The sequence below is a fragment of the Triturus cristatus genome, chromosome 12, assembly GCF_964204655.1.
Source record: "Triturus cristatus chromosome 12, aTriCri1.1, whole genome shotgun sequence".
NCBI classification, from domain to species: Eukaryota; Metazoa; Chordata; class Amphibia; order Caudata; family Salamandridae; genus Triturus; species Triturus cristatus.
Window position 1 is genome coordinate 397,350,005 of NC_140595.1, and position 20,147 is coordinate 397,370,151.

A 20,147-nucleotide genomic window follows, 5' to 3' on the forward strand; every position below is an offset into this window, starting at 1 on the left:
CACAATGCATAAATAGCTCAATAAACAGAGTCCCATCTAATGGCTATATTTATGGAAACTGTCCTCAGAGACATATAAGTCCCTAATTGAATCACCTTGAATCTATTCCAGGACATTGACATCACTGTAAAGAACTAACATAAAATTATCAGGATACTATCACTTTTACCACAACTACAACGGAAACAACCAGCGACATCACTGGTTCAATAACTCTCTTTTCAAACTAAGGAGGACGCTGTGAAATCTAGAGAGGTATGGCATAGCTCAGAATCACCTGTTATTTGCCATAGGCTAAAAGTCATGCGGAAATAGTCAAGTATGCCATGCAGCCCTCTAAAGCCAACTTCATTTGGAGAAAATCCCCACTCCTTCTAACCCCAAGGTGCCAACTCCTCACCAGCACTCTGAAGAGTCAATGCTGAAAAATATGCCATAATCCTAACTCATTCACAATCAAAATGAATTTAATTAAAAATAAAGTTGTGTCAAATGTCTTTCATCCTGACCAACCTGCCCACAAAACTACTGACCATCTGGAGCTCTTTTTTCACTTATCTCCAGAGATGACACCTCTAAGCAAGTACAGCAACTTAAGGCCACATATTTCCACCAAGACATCCTTCAATTTAACATCAAAAAAGGCTATAGTCCATATTTTGGAAATGTTTGGTGTTCTAAGGTGAGTATGCTCTAGAAATTAGCCAGATTAAGCCAAGTCTCAAATATCGATTGTAGACTATATACTAAATCCGTCAATCAAAAGCACTTGCTTGCTGATTGCCAGTCAGGTTTTGTTCAAGGACAGACACCTAAATGTGATTTATGATATGCAATGTATCCTACTGAAAGGTGTCCCATATTTACCAATTCTCTTCAATTATTTGTCGACTTACAACACAGCTGAACAGACAAAAACAAAGAATGGTCTTCTTTGATCAAGCCCTACAGTTGTTTTACACTTTCCTTTCAAACTGGGAGCAATTAGAAAGCACTGGAAACCATGTCTCAAGTATTTAGATCATGAGCTGTGGTGTACATCAAGACTCCATTCTGGCGTCAACATTGTTCATCCTATAACTGGATTCTGGTGTCACCATACAAACTGTTGTAGGTGAGACACAACTGTCCTTAAGGATCCTTACCACGGATCATGACTCCTAAACCTCCAACATTAGATTTACAAATATTAATTACATACAATTTCACAAAGAACATTTTTCCTGGGGCAAATACCCTTTTCATGGTGGTAGTGTGGCAAAATGTATTGCTAACAAAGGCTAAGGAATCAGAGATAAAAAAAATCTGTATTGATCTGCAAGCTAGTTTTCCCTTATCACTCCTATGAGAGCCATCAGAGTTTCCACATTCCATCATACATACTGCACAATTTGTTTATCTGTAAGTGCCGAGACTCAGACTAACCCCCACTCACATTAAATTTGGAATTTTGGGGCAGAATTGAAAAAGTGCATTTGTTTAGAGATTCATTTAATAAATAATGAGTCCAACCTCTTGTGCAATTTCCCGTCACTGCTTCATTATTCCATCATCTTCCAAAATATGTCATCAATCTTCTGAGTCCATCTGTTACAGTCATACAGTCCTGCTTGAGATGGGAAACATGTTAATTCCACGAGGACCCTAGCCAAGGTTCCAAATAGCAATATACTTTCCTTTGATGTAATTGAGTACCATTTATTAAACAGATACAATTCACAGTGGATTGCTTAAAGATCACAACCTTAGTGTTAGCTTGAATGTCAGAAAAAATCTCTTTATTAAATATATATAGGGAGCACATTAATCTGTCTCTGAGGACCCACTGGTGTAGCAGCTAGTAATATTCGGACTTTGCATAAGCCAAGCTATAGATAAACAATACCCGACTTATTGATGGCTATTGGAGATAGGCCACACAGAGGCAGAATAATAAAGGTAATCCTTCTTTAAGGCTGTTTTCCATGGGAGTCCTGGTTGATAACAAGGCCTCCTTAATTCATTGTATTCACCCATATGAACTGATGAAGTTGGAGGATTAGATGTAATAAAGATGGCCGAATGCCGCAGTTAGGCTGTGTATTGATGATGAGTAGTATAAAGCCCATAATGTTGTCAATGGTTTAGCCTTTTTAGGAAAGTCTAAATGATATATTTTATGTGCCCATGACTTCTGTTTCCCCAATAGAGATTTCAAAACCACCTTTCTCTCAGGATTTTAGAATGGTTTCAGAAGCAGCTACCATGTTCTCCCATGGAGCCAGCTTAGAAGTCAGATGAAAAAGCAGCCTTTCTATGATGAAGATTTTATGCCATGATTATAAATGTTGGTAAATAAAAGAGTTAAGTCTAAGGCCAAAAAGCTGTTGCTTTCTTAAGGAGTAACCAAAAAGAGTCCCTACTAGGAGAGAAAAGAGAGGAAAAAAACTGAGAAAAAACAACCTTGTCTAGGGAAGGAAAAAAGTTTTCGTTTAACGTAAACCTCACACACCAGGGTTACCCCTTGGTGGCATGCTTCATCATAGGGTTCATCCCTAACCCGCTACAGAAAGGGGCGTGCTATGACCAACAGATACACGGGAGCACTAATAGTATGATATTCCAATACACCTACGCTGGTTGTAATGGGATTGGAGTGGGATTTATTGTGCAAAAAAAAAAAGTTTAAAAATATCTGACTAGTGGGAAAAAGAGTTGATTTATTCACTCCCCTAGTCAATATAGTTAAAATATGGGGATCATGAGAAACTCCTAGGCTATATGACCCACCGTTTCTCTGGTCAACTAGTTTCAAGCCCTACCCCAAGGCTTTTCGTCGAGACCTAAGGGGGTTGTTCCATGATACCACTCCTAATGTCAGCTGCTCTCTTGATAAGTGCAAAAGTAATGAATACAGTGAAGATAAAGTTATACAGCACCTAGGAGGTCTGTTCTTATTTTTTCTCAAAATTGCTCTACAGAGGTTGGGGAAGAAAAAGGGATAATTCAAAAATATGCAAGGCCCATTGGCCTGGTAAAACTCTTATTTGTCATGCATTAGAATAGTGAGTAGTGATATATTTCTCAGAACACAAGAGCACTCTGTGAAAAGTAATTATAATGTAAGGATAACATGGACACACAATACAAATAACACACACTGTACTTGTTCCCAAATGGAAACCGTACTGTACATAAAAACATTCACGGCACTACATACATGTAAGAGACCCTAGTCAGGCCTCATGAGTCCAAATCGGGAAAGGATGGACACCTGTAGTCAGACCTTGTGGGTATAGAATCAATATTCCCAATTAGATGCAGCAAAAAGAATCAAATGCAGCGGAAGAAAATACTCCATCGGTAAAGGAGGTTCAAAAGAAACAGGTAAGTATAGCTGCACTTACTTCATCAAGGCTACTCCCCCACTGAGGAAAACCCATTTTTCCGTGGCTGCGGAGATGTGGGAGGGGCGTGACGAGTTATCTCATAGATGCGTTTAGAAGAGTTCTACCATATGGGCTGTACAACTGAGAAATTGAAAAATGAAAAATAACAGTTATTTTTATCTCTCAAAGGAGAAATCAAGGAAATGTTCGGTGAGTGGACATTTTGCGGCTTGATTTGTAATGCCATTCAAGCCAGTGTCCCACAGTCAGCAAACGTTGCTATCAAGGAATTTCTCCATGCTGCCGGTTGCCTCATATCAGGCAAAAGAACACTGGGTCATTTTTTGTGAGTTCTCCCCATAATTAGGTTTACATTTGGCTGTCTCTCAAACAAAGCATTACATCAAGGAAACTCACCTTACCTATGCAAACTTCTTACCATAAGTGGGCACTTCTTTATCTCCACATCAACTAGCAAGGATACATTTCCACTGTATCTGTTCTTGAATCTGTCATGGCCACCCCGTTCTCCCAGTTGCAGAAATGTTTATTTGTAATCTGCCTTACTACCTAGTTCCTCAAATTTACAATATAATTTCTAATGCTTCTTGTAAATCACACCATTGACTGGTGCTTGGTGAATCAACATTGCAGAAAAATGATAAATAAACCTTACATCAAAAAGTTTGCATGTAAACGGAAAATCTTTAAACTTTGTGTTCTTTGCTTTCAGATTCCTGAAAGATTTCATATAGTGTGTGGCAAACAGAATGACCATATTATATGAGGAGGTTCATGGCACTAATTCGGGCTAGTACCGCTCTCAATGGGTGCCCCTGAGTGTGGACACAAGTATGATTCTGCCAGTGCACGCACTAACATTTGGCCCAACCACACCTCTTCTTTTTGGATGAGGCCAGACTGTGACTACATCACCTGGTGAGGGTCCCCCAAGGGTTCCTTAGACGCCCCCCCCCCCCCCAGTGCCTTCCTCCAAGTGGGGGTGCACTAACTGTGCTCCTTTTCCTACTTGAGAGACAGTTAGCACTTCCCTTCAGGGCCTCTTTGCCTATGCACCTGCATCTGCATCTTAAATATAATATTAGTAAATGAACAAAGGAGTTCTCTCGTGTGCATGGTGACAAGCCTCCAGGAAATTAGAGGATTCCCATTTTGCAGTGCTGTGCAGTGCTGACTTTGTACCTGTGTAGTGTTTTCTGCAGAAGTGATCAAACAAGTGACTGCCCACCCTTCATAACAAAGGAAGTCAGTGGTTAAACACAGATGCAAGTTTTGTTGCATGACCAAAGGCTTTGTAAATATTGCTCCACGTGCCTTTTACCACACGCTGACCCTCAGGAGTATGATTCAAGTAAAAAGGCTATTTAGAGCAGACAGAAATCTTGATTGGTCAGGAGAATCCACAAAATGACATTGATGGTTTGAAGTGGCCACCTACGATAGGAAACAATTCCATCCAAGATCGGGAACAGTTTTTGAACAGTTGGGGAGTAAAAAGGCGTAGGCATGTTGAAACACATATCATTTTAATGTGAGCTGCGCTAAAATACTTACAAGTTACTAACACTTAGCAGGACTTAAAAAAATTATTTAGAATTGACATAAAGATGCTAGAACTTTCAAATAACTTTCTGTGGCCTGTACTGATCTAGTTGTGCCGGAAGAAATTATTCGAAAAACAAGTTCGATGTGTAGGAACAATATCTGAAATGGAAATTCAAATTAGGTAATATTATATTATATGGTAGGTTAAAACAACTCAAATAGTGCAAAAAGACCTTTTTTGCTTGGCTTTTTGGTGAGAGCCTGAGAGGTGACCTTCGCACTACAAAACACATTTCCTCTTGGGGTGGTCCAGAAGGTAAAGGGTTAAGCTGCGTGTTAATCTATAGAAATTGAAACACTTTATTCTGTGAATGCCTGGAATGGGTTCTGTAGCTTTCGGGTTTTTCGTAAAAAACGGGTGAAAATGTTCAGACGATTATATCGCCATGGTCATTTTTATATTTTTGCTTCATATTCATAATACTTTGGTTTTAGAACACATGCGCCAGTCTATTACCTTTGAAATATAAAATAATCACGGTCTATTAAACTGTGATATAAAAAGAAAGTCGTCCATAGCGATACTGTGGTGGCGCACACTGTTAATGTATTAGTGCCTTGATATTTTTGTCACACAACACTTTCACCTGCGTCCTTCCGGTGTGATTTCCCGCTCCCTCAAGGTTAAGTGCTTTGTTCGCTGTTGTTCTACCAGTGCCCTTGAAGAATGCCGACTAGGAAGGCTCACACAATTTGCTGATGGCACTAAATTGGAAAGCACAGGGGGCAAGCGAGTTTCATGACTGGGTATTTCTATGCCAAAGGAAGGTTGCCCCGTGTTCGTGATTGATGACTTTAACGCGGGCACAGCAGAGTAAAGGGATTAACTACATGAATTAGACCGGGTGAGCACTCAGGGCTGGCCGCTGGTACCTGAACAGTGACATAGGTAAATGTAAAGTTCATTGACAAGAAATTATACATACACGCTATGGAGAACACCGATGCTAACAGGAAACTGGGCGGCGTATGCAGCATACTCAAAGCAGAAGCGGGAAAGATTTGTTCTGCCATAGTACAGAAAAATAAATGGCACATAAAAAAGTGGCTATTTTATAATACAAGAGAGGCTGTAACACAAGGAAGGCTGTTATACATGTAGAACAATATATCTGATTTATTTATTACTCTGTTGTTGTGACATTCACTAGTTAACTGTAATAAGACAATTACATCACTACCCCAATGTAATAAGTTACTCAGTGGCGGCTCACCTGCTAAGGCGGAGAAGCGTCGCCCTACTTACTCAAAAGGCAAAATACAATGATAATAATGTATCATAATTATCATTGTATTTTTGCTATTGAGTCAGTGGCTTGTGGGGCGGGGCTGGGCTGGGCAGTGCAGGGAGAGGAGTGGTTTGCACTCCTTAAGTGCGCATGACTGCTTGGCTAGCCCTCTTGGGCCAGACAAACAGACCTTGCACTTTGCATCTTACCCACCAGGCTTGCTTTCCAGAGCTTAGTGAGGAACATGCAAAGCCTCCCAGTCCCCCTCTGAGCGCCGTGGCTCGGCGCTCAGATCAATCACAGTGCTGCATTACAGCGTTGTGTTTGGTATGGAGAGCCAGGTACTTCCTGTGGCTTCCTGCTGCCAGCGGGGAAAGGAAGAGGACCAAGGAGAGGAGTAGGCCGGCTGGCCTAGGTAAGTGTTCTTTTTTTGTTCTTTCTTCATTTCCTTCCCACCCACCAAAACCCCCTCCCCTCTTCACCCACCCCCCCACCACACCACTCCTGACCATTAGCAGCCGCTACTGAAGTTACTACCATGTAGTTGTGACAATTACTTGTCTGCTGCCAGACAGAAAGGCAGGTCAACGAGCCGAGTTACAACTGCTGTTCAAACAACAAAAGAGGAAAGAAGCTTTTCAGCATTCTACGAAGCTATTTTTTGATGCATTTCACGATCAACAGTTAAGGAGATGCCTTTCATAGCACTACATTTATTTCACTACAAACATTTGTTACTAGAAATAATTCATAGGTCTGAACGTTACTACACATTCTTGACCACAGCCACTTTCGAAGGTGACACACTATAGTGTTTGAAACATATCTTGCACCCAAATACCAGCAGCAATACAGTATCATCCATAAGGAGTCTGAGATCCCCGAGGAATTAAAAGAGGACTGGCGCGTGAGGGATTCCGTGGCCCTGTGTTGAATAGAATATAGCACCATACATTAGGATTGTTTTACATTAGCAGACAATGTGAAATCAGTTTTCCGTGCAGAATACCAGGTCACATAAACCATGAGAAGAGTAACCTTCCAGCATAGTTTTTCCCCCTCCCCTATTAATTGAATAATTGGGTGATATTTAGACATTTATCAGCATTACTTTATATTAGAACATTGGAATGTTGGTAGCCCCATTGAAAACATTGGAGTGCTCCGGGCTTATAATGGCTGGTATAAGCCTGGAGCACCAACCTTCCAATGTGTCTTTGTTCACAGCTCTGGCTGTGAACAAAGACTTCAGGGAGCCTGAGGGGATTTCAATCTCCTCGCGCTCCCTGAAGGCTTTGTTTTGTTAGAACATTCTGCCCTCTAGTGGCAGAATGTTCTAATAGCCTTATAGCCCTTCGTAGCAGGGCTATACCGGCTTTTAAAGTCCCTCTGCTTTGTTAAAGTCCCTCGCCCTCGGCTCGGGCCTTTAACGCTGCAGCGGGCCTTTAACAGCCGGTATAGCCCGAGGCTATATTCTAAACTAGAAAGTCAGCTTTGTTTGCAACAAATGAAGACAACATGGTGGTGTGGTTATGTTTACAATAAGGATTTCTACGTTTAACTACACACTTGTTATAGCAAATTCAACTTTTCTGCATGATCACCTTATTGTTCACCTTTTTTCTGGACTCAATGTTTGGTGGTTTTAGGACTCTATGCACTGTGAACGTGATGTTCAGTAGCACAGTGCATGCACGCTTGCCCTAAATTTGGTGTCATCTTTTCCCCAGTATTATTGAGGTCACACCCAGCAGAGCCACAAAAGTTGGTCATTCTCTGAGAAAATTCATTTGAACTGACAGTTGTCTCTCACTATTCCTTCAGTGAGTTATGCTTTGCTGGATGGGAAGTGATAGGAGTCAGACAAACCTGTCAGAGGATCTCTTATCCGCAGAGAATAATGGCATGAAACTCCACCCTAGTAGCCCAGATCAATATGCACAAGCAGGGATTGGTATTACACAATTATATGATTATTTATTATGCAGCACTTGTCTACATGACAAGTGTATCAGCATTACTAGTACTGTGATTATTATGAACAACTCAGCGATAATACACAAATTAGGGTGAAGGTTCAGAAGGCCCCAATCATATACACCCTTAACTTACTAGTTTACTCCCTATCCAATGTATTCACAAAGGTTTGAGTTGTTTAATCTAAATGGCTGAATTATTTCACTAAATTTAAATTGTGCATACCTTTTTCTGTCATTGGGCTAGCAGTCGAAATTTAGTGCTATAGCATCTCCCCTCAGTAACTGATCTATGAGTCTAACCCTACATCTGCACCAGTAACTTCTTTACCCTTATTGCTAATGATGTCCTATGGAGAGACGAGAAGTCCCTCAAACTCAGCCCTTAATTTCCACAAAAATGTGCAACAAATTTTCCTCCACAGAAGCTAAGGAAGGTAATAATACTTTCCTTCTTCCTTCCAAGATGGATGTCTGCAAGATCATTTTCCCCTGAAACCACGATTACAATGCATGCACCAGAGATGTAGAAAAAGCTTTATTCTCTGCCTTCATAGTATGAACAATGTCAGAAAACAACATTTTTAAACTGAAAATACATGGAATTTGAGCAAACATGTTACCATTGCCATTCAGTTAGTCATTTTTTCTAGTCTGCAGCCACATTTTCAAATATTATATATAGCCATGGTTTCATGCAAAAATGCCTCTTTTGCATTTAACATGCATGATTAACATATGAGGGCATTGCCACACATTACGTTATGTTTGGTCTATTTAACCTTCCTGACACGCTACAGAAGATGGCACAGAAATGCACCAATGGCAAAAACGTTCAATGTGATATTAGGGGTTTATTGCACATTTAGGCCACACACAAATATATGACAAAAATATATAGTTGTCAGGAGCACCACTGTACTCTGACTGGTCTGCAGTGTAAAGTGCAGTAGAAACGCATGGCAAGGAAAAGTGCCTTTGCTGCAATGGAAAAGCTATAATATTATAAATCAATAAGTCACCCCTAAAGTGTGCCTAGTGAGCCCACAGAGTAGGGTACGTAATAAGTAAAGAAGTGCACACTATATATTTAAAATGTATGTCCTCACAGTGACTGAAGACCTAAAAGCCATTGCACTGTCTAGGTCTAACTATATTTTCCATTGGACAGGCCTAGCTGTGATTAAAATTAAGGGCGGGCACATAACTCTGCCCTGCGAGCAGAGTGTGCAGAGATTTGCCTACTCTGCGCTCCGCTGAGAATGCGGAGTTGTAGGCAAAACTCCGACTTTGCAGCGGAGTGGAGTTAGCCAGCCCCTCAGACAAAAAAAGGCTCGCCGCCTCCACCCCCCTACTAAAAATTATTATAACATTTCGAAAGAAAAAAGGCACTTACCTGTCCTGTGGCATTGATGCCACTGTGCAGGTAAGTGCCTTTTTCTCTTTTTAAATGTATCTTTTAATATTTTTTACTAGGGGGGTGGAGGCGGGCAGCGGTGTCATTTGAGATGTCATCAGTGATGTCACTGACCATGTCATGAATGATGTAATATGTGACATCATCAGCAGTGGATTGCGGGCGCGCAAGATGTAGTTAGTACAACTAACTATATCGGAGGAATTTCAATGGTTTTGTTCGAGTGAAATGTCCAGCTAACTATAACACCCCTAAAACCTATTGTTTTTTCAGTGAATTTCTAAGGTTTTTTAAATGCTAATTCCTAACTATATCAGGCCTGAAACCTATGGTTTTTTCAGTGAATTTCAAAGGTTTTTTAAATGCTAATTCCTAACTATATCAGGCCTGAAACCTATGGTTTTTTCAGTGAATACTAGATATAGTTCACACTCCCTTGCACCATCGTACAAGTGTGTGCATAGCCAATGCATGCTCAAAGCGCACCAGTGCAAAGGGAGAGAAAACATCCTTGTAGAAATGGTGCTGTTCGGCTCTCTTTCTTTCAAGTAATACAGCATTAGCAACTCTGCTCTCTTTCACCTAAAACAGTATAGCAATAGTCGCTCCGCTCCGCTGCATTGCATGTGATGTCAGTAACTCTATCCCTAAGTCGGAAGGTAAAATCTTTCTCTAAGACAGTTTGCTTACTGTAGCTGATCTCTGATCCATTCCTGATATCACGCCTGTGACCCAGTCAACCGTTACCTGCCATTTTCAATATCTCTTTTTTAACCACTTTATGATTTAAAATGAATTAAAAAAACAATTTCTCCTGTTCCTCTTATCTTATTTGATGATCATCTTGCTATTTTGTGCATTAGATCTTTGTAAATTTTCTGGTTAAGGAATTTTGTTTGTTGTGTTTGTTAATTTAAAGTTGTTGTTACTGTTTGAACTTGACTAACTTCTCTCGGGATTGATTTCTGCTTCTGCCATAGCTACCGGGGGGCTGTTCAGGTTCTCACAGAACTGTGTTTTTACCTAACCAGAATGTGTTTAATAAGCTGGTAGAGGATCCCTTCTTGCAAATTATTAACTCAAATATATCACTTGTAATAAAAAGACGTTTCATCAGAAGAACCAAAACAAACAGAGGGCTTATTAATGGCATGTTGGCATAGGCAGGAGCAGCAAGGCACCGTGCTCTGCTGCCCTTGGCCATTATGAAAGGGCAGGAATTAACTGTATTTAAGAAATATGATGTATTCCTGTCCTTTCTCCCTGTGCTGTTGCCATTTCGGCAGCCTAGCGGCAAATTAGGCACCCTTGCACCAGGGTGCTTCTGTTCCATGCTTGAGTGTTTTTGTGCAGGAAGGCTCACCTTCCTGCACAAAAACATTCCTAAGAGGTGTTTTCCTCTTTCTAAATCTGCCGCAGAATGCAGCACAAATAGAAATAGGAAAAAACAAGCCTAAATAAACATATTTCTCCTCGTTACACCTCACCTTGGGCGGTGCCCCGATTTGGCGCTTCCCCAGGTTTACATGTTTTTGTAATTCTGGAGCAATGGCAATTTTCATGGGTGTTGTGTGGGAAAACCCACCGCAATGTTCTTGGAAGACCTTACGGGTGCAGATTTAGGTGACGCAGCGATTTGTGCTCTGTTGCCTTACTCATGGTTTATGAGGCCACTCAAAGCCAGCAGGGTGGCTTTGTGTGGCTTCATAAATCAGATTGAGAGCTTTGCCTCGCGCATGAGTGACACAGAGCTCTCATAAATACGCCCCCTAGGACTTTAGAGAATGTTGGTGGTGAGTGATAACAAAAGGCCCTAAAAGTTTAAATGGATGTAGCAATTCACCTCTGAGCACTGAGATCTTCCAAACGAACTCAGCCTTCACCCACTGTGTGATAATGACAGCATTTCTGGCAATAGGGTTGTAATGGATGGTAGGAGGTACTTCATCCTCTGTAATAGAAGATGTGTGTATAGTATATGTGTAAACGTTCCTCTAAAGACATTGTAAAACTATTATAAAGAAGTACCTGCAAAGAGAAATACAAGGCATTTTAAATCCCCGCAGGGATAACTTACCTTTTCATCCTTCCACAATCAATAAAATGAGCACTATCGCAATCGATAAAATGAGTACTATTGAGAAGGATAAAAAAAGACGTATTCAACTGAAAACCCAAGAGTCAATTTAGCTTTAGGTGTGCACTATATATATGGTGACTATTATAATCGAGACTCCCTACAATGTCCCTTATTTTAGTTTCATATTACAGGCGTAATCTGATATTGAACACACCTGTAATAAGAAGATTACGCACATACTAGTTTGTAAATATTTATTAAAGATAACTAGTGATTGTAATTTTGCTCCCTACTAAGCTGGTATCATTCGCTCAGAAAGTGTGAGAGAAGCTGTTGCCCAACAGCCCAAAGTGTGAATCTGTGTGCTGGCAGAAGGTTGTTAAACACGCCATCCCTCCTTTTGGTACAGTGCCCAGAAGCCCATGCTCCCCCTTTCTTCATAGAGGGTCATTCTAACTTCAGCTCGAATCACAATTCGGGTGCAAACAAGAGTTTGTACCTCAATTAATACTGCATATGTTGAGCTAGTAATTCCCTCCCAGATTTGTGTCTGCGTGATTTGTAGAATGTAAAATGTGGCGCAGAGAGTGTGGACAAACATTGCACCTTCTGCATCTGTGCACATAGTATGGGGGAAGCGTGGTAGTGTTTCAGAGTCCTTAATTTCCAGGACCGAAATATGGCCTGGTGCAGTAATTACACATTTGGTAAATACTGCACCCCCATTACTGCTCGTCACTGGGTGAGCCATGACTGCCCTGGACAGCAGGGCAGTGGAATGATCTCAACTGAGTATGAAGGCAGGCAGATGGCCGTGAATAGCCAGCACCTACCAGGGTGCTCCGGCAATCAAAAAACAACAAAGTAGCGTTTGACTTTGAAGAAGAAACAGGAATGGAGGCAGCAGGGCGGAGAGGCTAGGGTGGGAAGAGATAAAGACATCCACATGCATCACCATTCATTGCAGCACCAGGGCTCCCAAAAAACAGTACACAAGCTGCAGTGAGAAACACGGGGGAGAGACGGAAAAGCAGACACACAAACACAGCCCTTATATCCAGAGCACACGCTCCCTAAAGAATGCCAAAGAAATCAGGCATTTTGATCAGAAACTGTAAAAATCATCTTCTCAAAAATGAAAGTCCCACATATTAAAATGTCTCCTAGCTTACAATAATACAGATATTGCAAGTCACCTCAAAGTTCCAGCACTTTATAAAGGCCCATGCCTCGAGGCCTTGTGCCTCTGTGCGGCCAATGAAATTCTAAGTATTTGATCACATTTACTATTAGTAGGAGCAGTAATAGTCTCATGAGTAACATGGCCTATTTTAATGCTGTTCTTTCATTCAAGTGGGATAAACAGGTATGATAACGTATGATACCTTGGGTTACAGTTCCAAATAACATTCTAGGAAGGCCCCTGGGGACTTCTCATTCTGTGTATTTTAAAGTGACACTGTATACTGTGTGAGATATTCCAGTAACACGATGTGCCCTTTTTGCTTCTAGGTCTGGGTGTGAATAAAAGTTGGCAATCGTAAGAGCAGTTCAGACACTGAAAGACAATACTAGGTAACAGATAACATTACACATTATGTTCTGTTCACTAAACATGTCCATTTGGGATGTGGGAGATTAAGATAGATTAGTACGTAATAGCAAACGAGCCATTAGAGTTTCGGAAGGGACATGTTGAGTCTCTGCGATGTACAACCAGCATGCCCGTAATAGCACGGAAAATGTGTCAATCACCTCCTCCATCGCCATATTGCTTTGGGCAAAGCTATTCAATTGCGGTAAAGATTCCATTGGTAAACAATTGCTTACATTCGGCGGAAACATCTGATCTATACGTGCCTGATAAAACAACACATCACTCAATAATGTTGCGCTGACCCACAACTGGGCGAGCTTGTCGATAGCCTTCCGGCTCAATACAACTGTGACCTCTCTTGACCCCGGCACCCTAGTCGTTTCACCCGTTCTTGATTTGCAGTCGTCTAGTCCAATATTCTTGTCTTAGCTTCCACAAGTCTGATACTTTCTAAATATTGATTGACGGACGATCTCTGCGCCTCGTGCCTGAGGCACAGCATTCACTTAGGATAAAACAAGAAAAGCAATGGATTGACCCGAGAGCAGAACTGCATAAATATGTTCTGCATAGTCTGCAGCCACTGTCTTGCACTTGCAGGAAATTGTTTCCCAAAGCCTTTTGCAACAAATGAAAAAGCGCACACACAGTTTTGCATTGGGCATTCCATTTTTATTCAGTTTTACAGGGAGGGCCGCACCTGTCCTCAAATCGTAATCTTTTTTTAGATGGACTGGATATGTGACTTTTTGTTTTTAGTTAGTACCTCATTGTGTATTTTTTTGGAACAGATTTTTTTTTCTTGATTTTGGCTCCACCCAGGGTTTGTTGGATTACCACAATTGAGAGGTAAAAACTACACCTAGATTTAGAGTATAGGGTGAACACAATAGAGTAGCTTGTGCAAGTGCAGCAAGGTTGTGTTATACTTGGCATCCCTGGCGTGGTTTTCCCTGTTTTTTTGCCTCTACCTCCTGCAACATTGTGTGCTGGATTACGTTTTTGCTGGCTTCGATGCTTTGGGCACTTTGCTACTGTTGATCAGTGTCAAAATGCAAGTGATCCCTGTGTAAATTGTAATTATGATTGGTTATTCATAATTGGCATATTTGATTTACCGTTAGATCCCTAGTAAAGTACACTGTGTGTGCCCAGGGCCTGTAAATCAAATGCTACTAGTGGGCCTTCAGAACTTAATGTGCCACCCACAGGAGTAGCCTTTCAAATGTGTCTTGAACCTGCCCCTGCAGTGTCTGCATGCACAGTTTTAACTTCCATGCTGACCTGGCAAATGCACCCATTTGCCAGATCCTAACCTTCCATTTTCATACATGTAATTCACCCCTAAGGTTGGCCTAAGGTGCCCCATGGGCAGGGTGCAGTGTATGTTAAAGGTAGGACATGTACTGGTGTGTTTTACATGTCCTGATTGTGAAAAACGGTGTATTTTGTTTTTCTCCATTGCAAGGACTAGCTCTCCCATAGGCTATCATTGGAGCTGCATTGTAACATTTTAGATGGGAAACTTTTAATTTGGAACAACTAGAGATTTGGAGTTTAGGCTCACTGAACTCAGCATTGAATAACACACCTTTTAGTAAAGGTGGTTCTTAAATTGTGTGTTTGAAAACACCACTTTTGGAAAGTGGGCATTTTCTTGTTCAACCACCCTGTGTACCTCTGCCTGTTTGTTTATTCACCGTCTGGTTTTGGAGTGACAGGAGTTGGGGATGTACATTTACTCTAGACAGTCACATTTGAGGTGTGTTCTGTTACATACCGGGTGCTCCCGACTGCTGTCCACTCCCCTGAGGCGACGCAGCAGGGGGACTTCTGGAGGCGGATCGCTGTGGTCTTGCAAAAGCTGAGGGCGAGCTGGTAAATGATAACACGGCCGATATAAAGCCCCGCCTAGCACCCGAACTACACCTCCCATGAGTCTGTGCGGCGCGTAGCACGCGCACAGGAAATGACGCAGTGAACCTCCCAACAGGCTATGTAAGCTGGTGAGGAAGGAGGAAACGCCGCAGATTATCCTGGTTGAAACCGGCTGTGCCTGCACGAAGGATTCCTGAAGTTTGCCGTCCCCGGTGGGGTAAGGGTGTCAATGACACCGCTGTTCCAATTTCTTTGTGTTTCGAAGTGAGTGGCGGTGGCCGCTTTCAGAGCATTTCAGTTCCAAGCCTCTGGTAACAGATAGGGTGCAGAAACCTCTCTTGGTTGTAGGCTCTTGTATTTGCTCAGCCCAACAGATACGCAAGACATTTGTTCTTCCGATATACCAGGTGGTATATAAACCTTCCCTAATAAATCCTCAACTTCTATGATTTGCATGTTGTGACACCGTGGACACGTGGTGTTGCCTACTAACATTTACATTGGGACAAGCGACCCAGGTTATGCCTAGAACAGTCATATGTATATGTTACATGTTGTGTGTTTTCTTGTTCGTCTTCTAGCAGGGGGAAACAGTGAGAGGTTGCTGCCTAAGTCAATCCTTCCTCCCTTGCGAAGCTCAAACACACTACAGTATTGGTGGGTATAGGATTGGCAATCAAGAGTGTTTCCGTGTGAGAGGTATTAAGTAAAACGTTGTATAATTGTATGTTTCTATTCTGCAGTTCCTATGACTGAGTTATGAGAGAAAGTCAATCTTAAACACTAGAAGACGCGATAGCCTACGGAAGGTCTTTGATGATTACAATCATCCTTCTGAGAGTTATTGCAGAAGCTTGTTATTTTCCTTTACAGGTATGCAAGGGTAGTGCAACTTAGTATGTTTCTTATGTTACGTACCAACTATGTTTAGAGCAGTGTTTCTATAACAAGCCTTTTTCTTCACAGGTCTCCCTCCCCGCTGTTCCCATCCTTTCCTTCCCCTGATTGACCCCCTTAATCTTCTGTGCTTTTATAGCAAGTCGGAATTGAGGATGTCAATAGGTGGACCCATTTGAGCAACGAACCGATCCTGAGAGGCCTCCGAGGGACACGTGACAGAATAATCTGTCTAATTTATAATATAACTCTCCCGTTCGGTTCGTTGTAAACATGGCCACCCTAGAGGATGTGATAGCTACGCTAGTGACGTTACAACAGGAAGTTGCTGCTTCTCGGGCGGAGACCGCAGCCTTACAAGACACAGTAGATAGGCTTCAGAGAAACCCCTTTGATGCCCAACCAGGACGAAGCCCCGTGTTGGGCCCATGGCACTTTGGGAGCACCTCACTTCCTACGCCTCTTACTGTGGAAGTTCCCACACCTATACACTTGGCTGTCCCTGAACGATTTCATGGAGAAGCCTCCAAGGTGCAGGTAATTATGACCCAGATACTGCTACACTTCTCCTGTCGACCTAAAGCTTTTCCCACCAACCAGGCGAGGGTAGCTTTTATGATTTCATACCTAACGGGGAATGCTGCTCAGTGGACTGTACCCTATGTACGCAGAGATGACCCCCTTTTGTATGACTGGGACGAGTTTAAAAAAGAATTTGAAATGGTGTTCGATCGTAGAGCGGCATCCTTTTCCACTGACAGAGAATTGTTGGAACTCAAGCAGGGTACTTAGGATCTGGTAGTGTACATTAATGCATTCCAACGGTTAGTGGCAGAAACCATGTGGCCGGAAGAGAAAAAGGCCGCTTTGTTTTATCAAGCGTTGAAAGACGAGATAAAGGACGTCTTAGCCCAAATTGACCCCAAACCGTCTACTTGAACCGATCTTATCAATCTCACCTTAAGGTTGGATTACCGTATGGGGGAATGCAAGGGAGACAGGAGGAGAGCTGAAAGACCATCCCCTCGGTTTGAAAAACATAGGGGTATAGGGGGGTCGTTTGGGTCTTCCAGCGAACCTATGGATATATGTGCAGTACGAGCCCCACTGAACCAATCCGAGAGAGATACAAGAAGGAAGAATGGCCTCTGCATGTATTGCGGTAAAAAGGGCCCTTTTGTTAAGGAATGCTTAGCTAAACCACAAAACAAAACAGGTTTTCAGAAAACACAAGGGGTTAGCAGTGATAGTTCTTAGGGAAACTAACAAACTCAAAGATGCTAGGAGGGAGATCTTTGGGTGGTGTGCATATCCCTTCCATTAAACCTAAAGCAGGATTGTCCTCAGAACATTTTTTTCTTCCCATCTGTTAAAAAACCCAGAAGGGATGGCAGAACTTAGAAGCCATGCTTGATTCCGGAGCCACAGGCATCTTTAGGGACAGTTCTGTGGCTCAGAAACTGGGTCTGGGATTACATGCCAAGGAAATCCCGAAGAGGTATTGGCTGTAGATGGGAGAGAATTGAGCACTGGTCCTATAAGGTTCCAAACAGATAGTTTGGAGATGTGTTGTGGGAAGGGACATAATGAATGATTGAGGTTTAATATTATCCAGGCTCCTCAGTATGGTATCATTCTGGGTCTTCCTTGGTTGATGATACATAACCCCGCAATCAATTGGAAAAATAAGACGGTGGATTTTAACAGTTCATGGTGTATGGAGCATTGATTTACCAAGGCGGTAACTCCAGTGGCTAGCCTAGTCACCATACACAGCGTTGCAACTGCGGCGGAAACTGATGTTACTCTACCCTCTTTGTACCAAGACTACCAGGACGTGTTTTGTGAGAAACACGCAGACACATTGCCTCCTCATAGGTATTACGACTGTCGGATCGACTTGTTACCTGGAGCCGTGATACCTTGTGGGAGATTGTATGCTTTGACGGAACCCGAAAATGCTCATCTAAGGGTCTACCTGGATAAGTATTTGGAGAACGGGTTTATACGCCCCTCGAGGTCGCCTGCAGCCTCTCCGCTTTTCTTTATACCGAAGGCCAACGGAAAGAAAAGAGCCTGCATCGATTTTAGAGGGTTAAATAACATCACCATAAAAAACAGGTACCCATTACCTCTGATACTTGTTCTGTTGGAACAGGTCAAAACCGCCACCATCTACACAAGACTGGACTTAAAGGGGGCTTACCACTTGGTACGGGTAAAGGAAGGCGATGAGTGGAAGACTGCCTTACGTACGCGATACGGGCTGTATGAGTATACAGTGATGCCCTTCGGCCTCTGCAATGCCCCCGCAGCGTTTCAGTACTTTGTGAATGAAGTGTTGTGGGAGTTTCTGGACAGGTTTGTGGTGGCCTATATCGATGACATTTTAATCTACTCATCCACAGTACAAGAACACTTCACACATGTTCGTCAGGTGTTTGAGGCTCTACGTTTGAATGGACTGTACTGTAAACTCAGTAAATGTGAGTTTCACGTACATAAGGTAGAGTTCTTGAGAGTTATGCTGTCCCCCACAGGCCAGGAAATGTCAGAGAGAAAGATACAGGCTGTCAAGGAATGGCCAAGACCTACCACAGTTCGAGACATACAATGCTTTCTTGGGTTTGCGAACTTTTATCGCTGATTTATAAGTCACTTTTCAAACACAGTAGCTCCTATCACTAAATTGCTAAAGAAGAACGTACCCTTCCTTTGGACACAAGAACCTGAGAGTGCCTTTCAGAATCTGAAATAATCCTTTGTTACAGCCCCCATATTAGCTCACCCTGATCCAGAAAGCCCCTATGTGGTGGAGGCTGACGCATCCGAGGTAGCCATAGGAGCCATACTTTCACAAAGGCACAAAACCACGGGCCAGTTGCATCCTATAGCCTACATGTCACGAAAACTGAACGATGCGGAGCTACGGTACACCATAGCTGAAAAAGAGCTATTGGCCATTAAGGACACCTTCAGTGATTGGCGACATCTATTGATGGGAGCCAAACATGTAGTGACAGTGTATACGGATCACCGCAACTTGCAATTTATGCGGTCCACCAGAATGTTATCCCCAAGACAACTAAGATGGATGCTCTTTTTCTCAGAATCCCATTATGTTGTTACATATAGACCAGGAGCAGAAAACAAAAAGGCTGATGCCTTGTCCAGGCAAGAAACCATCCCCACAAATTGGACAGAACAACAACATTCTATATTGAACCCGAAACAAGTAGTGGGGCTACTGCAAACAGATACCTTCCTTCAGAAGGTAGCCCAGGGGGTAAAAAATCGCTATTGGAAAGAATGGCTAAAGCAACACACCCAATGGAATCTGATCAACGGATTACAGATGAAAGGTAAACAACTACTAGTGCCGAACAAGGCCTTACGCCAAGAAGTGTTTCAGTGATGTCACAACGCTCATAGTGCAGGACATAACGGCATCGAGAAAACTATTGACAATCTACAGACAATTCTGGTGGCCTACCGTGGTAAAAAATACAAAAGACATGCTACATAGATGTAAAAATGTGCACAAGCGAAAAATGACCATGGAAAACCCCAAGGTTTGTTGCAACCATTGCCTACTCCATTGATTCCATGGGAAACCATTTCCTTAGACTTTATAGTGGGATTACCAAAAGACAAGGGCTGTACGGCCATCCTAGTGGTGGTTGACAGCCTTACAAAGATGGGTCATTTTATAGCTTACCCACAAGAACCTACCTCAGGACAACTTGCTCAGTTGCTACTGCAGCACGTGATCAGATTGCATGGTCTTCCAACTCATATCGTTTCTGATAGGGGTCCCCAATTTACAGCCTGGTTTTGGAAGGCTTGGTGTACCGCGTTGCATATGAAGCCTTCAAAATCAACTAGCTTTCACCCACAAACAGATGGACAAACTGAAAGGCTAAACCAGACGCTGAAGCAGTATCTAAGGTGATACGTGGTAGAGAACTCCGATGCGTGGGTAGACTTGCTGTGTTTGGCCGAAATCGCCTACAACAGTGCCAAACATCAATCCACTGTTGCACTCACTGGAGTGGGAATAGTAATTTTTACCCCTACAC

General features: G+C 42.4%; 1 long non-coding RNA gene across 1 annotated transcript in view; it reads right to left on the reverse strand.

Annotated features, from left to right (window-relative positions):
• Positions 1-1,512: 1,512 nt before the first annotated feature.
• Positions 1,513-20,147, reverse strand: part of LOC146776009 (uncharacterized) — a 30,817-nt gene continuing 12,182 nt past the window's right edge. The window contains exons 2-3 of the long non-coding RNA XR_014971932.1: positions 3,387-3,509; positions 1,513-1,606 (exon numbers count right to left, since the gene is read on the reverse strand). This is a non-coding gene — a long non-coding RNA (uncharacterized LOC146776009). The remainder of the gene's footprint in view (positions 1,607-3,386; positions 3,510-20,147) is intronic.